Source organism: Delphinapterus leucas, chromosome 4 (genome assembly GCF_059928025.1).
Source record: "Delphinapterus leucas isolate spDelLeu-1000000601 "Yukka" chromosome 4, BTC_Dleu_Yukka2, whole genome shotgun sequence".
Taxonomy (NCBI): Eukaryota; Metazoa; Chordata; class Mammalia; order Artiodactyla; family Monodontidae; genus Delphinapterus; species Delphinapterus leucas.
This window is the reverse complement of record NC_143132.1, coordinates 136,205,885-136,211,482: the sequence shown is the minus strand read 5'-3', so window position 1 is coordinate 136,211,482 and position 5,598 is coordinate 136,205,885.

Genomic DNA, 5,598 nt, shown 5'->3' with positions numbered 1-5,598 from the left:
CCTGGGGAAAGGATAGTTTGTATAGACCCAGTGTAGGTGGTGGGTGCTCCCTCTGTGTTGGGTAAATGCAGCCTGGTTGCCATCTGGTTCCTTGGTGCCCACAAATTCTCCTCACTCTGGCCCTGGGCTGAGATACAGCTGTGCTCATCCACAGCCCTTTCAGGTCTGGAGTGCTCCTTCCTTTCCCCGCTGGCCTCTGTGGCAATTCCCTTGCCCTCCATCTCTGTTCCCCCTTTCAGCTCAGATGAATCTTTGCCATCTAGTGAGGTGTCTGTATGGGTGTGGTCCGTTCATGCTAACATACTGTTTATGCTTAATGTCATTTCTATTCCCCTAAAGTATAGGAAATCTCCTTTTATTCTCTGCTTTCTGCTTATTTCATCTCTCCACTGAGGCAATGAGCATAGCCTAGCTACTTGACTGGGAGGAGGGAAAGAAAAAGTGAACTATTGGGAGAAATAACATTGGTTCATATTTCAAAAATATTGTCCCACAACAAGTTTAAGCTCAATGAAGGTAGAGACCTTATCTGTATATTCACCAGAATATCTCCAGAATCTAGCAAATGGACTCAATAAATATTTAGTGAACAAATAAATGCATGAATAAGCACATGAGTATTGTAAGAAACACTATTCCTCACAGGTATTCTCTTGCATCCTGATTCCTTCACGCCTTCTCAGTCTTTCCTTCTCCGGGGTGTGAGCAGTTCTCTGACAGCCCTGACGGTGCTCTGCGCTTTGCAGGTTTGACATATTGTCGTATACTTTTACACGTATCCCCATAGACTTGGAGAGAATAATAATCCAAGAAAACAGGACAGGGAACAATAATAAAAGGAAGAAGAATAAAAAACACCCAGTGCCTGGCACATAGGAGCCCTATAAATATTTACTGAATGAGAGAAAAGAAGAAATGCCAAGTTTTCCCCATTCAGGGACTGAAACAGGCAATTCATGGACATACATTGAATTCCAACATTCTTTAGTTGAAAGTTTATTAAAGAGAGCTATGCTGTAGCCTGGTCACAATGTCACTCTTGTCCTTCAGCAATACACTAGCTTTGTTTTTCTAGCTGGTGTCTCCGACTCTCAAGGCCTATGTGAGTGCTGGGGGAGAGTTAATGCTCATGAGAGGCAGGATCAGGAGGCTCTGAGGTGGTTCCTGTGCAACACTGAGAAGGAAAGTGATGTGGCTTCACTTGGATTCTAAATCACTGCTTTATCTGCTAATATTTTGGGGGAGTGCAGAATTCAATGAAAAGCTTTTTTTAAACCTCTCCTCAATCTTTGGTGGCCAACACCTCAGGTTAGTACTCCTGACTTTCATATCAAACCCCTTCTTTCTGGTCTATGTCTATTTCACAGACTGAAAGACAAAAATACCATACCCAACCTCTCTTGAAGCCAAAGGAGGCATTTGACAGAATTCTGGACAGGGAGACAAAAGTTACTTTTTTCTACCATGAATGGACAAGATGGCAGTAGGTGTAGCTGCCATCTTGTGACCATGAGGGAGAGGTCAAGAGAACCACAGAGACGTTGGCCCTGACACTGTTGAGCCACTGAACCAATGCTAGCAGACACCTATCTTCAGACTTCTCTTATGTGAGGGAAAAATAAACCCCCTTTTTGTTTAAGGCACAGAAATGACAGATTCACTTTCAGCCCAAAGTATCCCTTACTGACAGCGCTTCATTCTTTTATTTTCCTTTTTTTTCCAGATGAAAGTAAACAAAGCAGCTATATTTAATAAATATAAAAATGTTTCCACAAAATATTAAAATAAGTTTTTAAAATATGAAATTGCACAATAGGTGAAACAATTTTGAAAAAGTTGGAGAACTCACACTGCCTGACTTTAAGACTTACTCTAAAACTAAGTTTTTTATAAAGTCTTTATAAATCAAGACAGTGTGTTATTGGCAAAATGGACCAATGGAACATGACACCTAGTCCAGAAAAGATCGAATTGCAAAATATTCATCACTGTGGAGCATATCCATACAGAGGAAAAATCCAACAACCTAAATTACCTCTTCTGCCTAGAGCTTCAAGTCAGCTCAATTCCCAGTGACTAAGCCTGAGATAAATTGTGATTGTAATGAATATGATTAAAAGTAAATTATTTTTCTTTTCCTCGAAAGCTTTTTTTTATAGTAAAGAAACTTTATTACCTCAATAAGTTATCATCATTTACTTGAAAAATAATAGCAGGAAATACAAAGAAGTAGCAGAAAAATAGAGAAGTGGAAGACTTTTTCTAGTCCATCTTCACGACTATTTAAGTCTTGAAGAGTAGTCAGAGAAATCCAAAAGTAAATATGTGATATAAGCCTTATTTTCAAAACCTCACTTTTGTTTGTAGTACCTTTTTTTAGGGGGGAGAATGGTTTATTATTTATTTTATTTTTTTTAACATATTTATTGGAGTATAATTGCTTTAAAATGTTGTGTTAATTTCTACTGTATAACAAAGTGAGTCAACTATACATATACATATATCCCCATATCTCCTCCCTCTTGCATCTCCCTCCCACCCTCCCTAGCCCACCCCTCTAGGTGGTCACAAAGCACTTAGCTGATCTCCCTGTGCTATGTGGCTGCTTCCCACTAGCTATCTATTTTACATTTGGTAGTGTATATAAGTCAGTGCGCCCTCTCTCACTTCGTCCCAACTTGCCTTCCCCTTCCCCATGTTCTCAAGTCCATTATCTATGTCTGCATCTTTATTCCTGTCCTGCCCCTAGGTTCCTCAGAACTGTTTTTTTTTTAAAATTCCATATATATGTGTTACCATACGGTATTTGTTTTTCTCTTTCTGAATTCACTGTGTGTGAAAGATTCTCGGTCCATCCACCTCACTACAAATAACGCAATTTCGTTCCTTTTTCGGGCTGAGTAATTCCATTGTATATATGTGCCGCACCTTTATCCATGCATCTGTTGATAGACACTTAGATTGCTTCCATGTCCTGGCTATTGTAAATAGTCCTGCAGTGAACATTGTGGTACATGACTCTTTTTTTTTTAACACCTTTATTCGGGTATAATTGCTTTACAATGGTGTGTTAGTTTCTGCTTTATAACAAAGTGAATCAGTTATATATATATACATATGTTCCCATATCTCTTCCCTCTTGCGTCTCCCTCCCTCCCACCCTCCCTATCCCACCCCTCCAGGTGCTCACAAAGCACGGAGCTGATCTCCCTGTGTTATGCGGCTGCTTCCCACTAGCTATCTACCTTATGTTTGTTAGTGTATATATGTCCATGCCTCTCTCTCGCTTTGTCACAGCTCACCCTTCCCCCTCCCCATATCCTCAAGTCTGTTCTCCAGTAGGTCTGTATCTTTATTCCTGTCTTACCCCTAGGTTCTTCATGACATTTTTTCCCTTAAATTCCATATATATGTGTTAGCATAGGGTATTTGTCTTTCTCTTGCAGACTAACTTCACTCTGTATGACAGACTCTAGGTCTATCCACCTCATTACAAATAGCTCAATTTTGTTTCTTTTTATGGCTGAGTAATATTCCATTGTATATATGTGCCACTTCTTCTTTATCCATTCATCTGATGATGGGCACTTAGGTTGTTTCCATCTCTGGGCTACTGTAAATAGAGCTGCAATGAACATTTTGGTACATGACTCTTTTTGAATTTTGGTTTTCTCAGGGTATATGCCCAGTAGTGGGATTGCTGGGTCATATGGTAGTTCTATTTGTAGTTTTTTAAGGAACCTGCATACTGTTCTCCATAGTGGCTGAACCAATTCACATTCCCACCAGCAGTGCAAGAGTGTTCCCTTTTCTCCACACCCTCTCCAGCATTTATTGTTTCTAGGTTTTTTGATGATGGCCATTCTGACTGGTGTGAGATGATATCTCATTGTAGTTTTGATTTGCATTTCTCTAATGATTAATAATGTTGAGCATTCTTTCATGTGTTTGTTGGCAGTCTGTATATCTTCTTTGGAGAAATGTCTATTTAGGTCTTCTGCACATTTTTGGATTGGGTTGTTAGTTTTTTTGTTATTGAGCTGCATGTGCTGCTTGTAAATTTTGGAAATTAATCCTTTGTCAGTTGCTTCATTTGCAAATATTTTCTCCCATTCTCAGGGTTGTCTTTTCGTCTTGTTTATGGATTCCTTTGCTGTGCAAAAGCTTTGAAGTTTCATTAGGTCCCATTTGTTTATTTTTGTTTTTATTTCCATTTCTCTAGGAGGTGGGTCAAAAAGGATCTTGCTGTGATTTATGTCATAGAGTGTTCTGCCTATGTTTTCCTCTAAGAATTTGATAGTTTCTGGCCTTACATTTAGGTCTTTAATCCATTTTGAGCTTATTTTTGTGTATGGTGTTAGGGAGTGATCTAATCTCATACTTTTACTTGTACCTGTCCAGGTTTCCCAGCACTGCTTATCGAAGAGGCTGTCCTTTCTCCACTGTACATTTCTGCCTCCTATATCAATGATAAGGTGACCATATGTGCGTGGGTTTATCTCTGGACTTTCTCTCCTGTTCCATTGATCTACCTTTCTGTTTTTGTGCCTGTACCGAACTATCTTGATTACTGTACCTTTGTAGTATAGTCTGAAGTCAGGGAGCCTGATTCCTCCAGCTCTGTTTTTCGTTCTCAAGATTGCTTTGGCTATTCGGGGTCTTTTGTGTTTCCATACAAATTGTGAAATTTTTTGCTCTAGTTCTGTGAAAAATGCCAGTGGTAGTTTGATATGGATTGCATTGAATCTACAGATTGCTCTGGGTAGTAGAGTCATTTTCACAATGTTGATTCTTGCAACCCACGAACATGGTATATCTCTCCATCTATTTGTATCATCTTTAATTTCTTTCATCAGTGTCTTATAATTTTCTGCATACAGTTCTTTTGTCTCCTTAGGTAGGTTTATTCCTAGGTATTTTATTCTTTTTGTTGCAATGGTAAATGGGAGTGTTTTCTTGCTTTCACGTTCAGATTTTTCATCATTAGTGTATAGGAATGCCAGAGATTTCTGTGCATTAATTTTGTATCCTGCAACTTTACCAAATTCATTGATTAGCTCTAGTAGTTTTCTGGTAACACCTTTAGGATTCTCTATGTATACTATCATGTAATCTGCAAACAGTGACAGCTTTACTTCTTCTTTTCCGATTTGGATTCCTTTTCTTCTCTGATTGCTATTGCTAAAGCTTCCAAAACTATGTTGAATAAGAGTGGTGAGAGTGGGCAACCTTGTCGTGTTCCTGATCTTAGTGGAAATGCTTTCAGTTTTTCACCATTGAGGATGATGTTGGCTGTGGGCTTGTCATATATGGCCTTTATTATGTTGAGGAAAGTTCCCTCTATGCCTACTTTCTGCAGGGTTTTTATCATAAATGGGTGTTGAATTTTTTTAAATGCTTTCTCTGCATCTATTGAGATGATCATATGGTTTTTCTCCTTCAATTTGTTAATATGGTTTATCACATTGATAGATTTGCGTATATTGAAAAATCCTTGCATTCCTGGAATAAACCCCACTTGATCATGGTGTATGATCCCTTTAATGTGCTGTTGGATTCTGTTTGCTATTATCTTGTTGAGGCTTTTTGCATCTATGT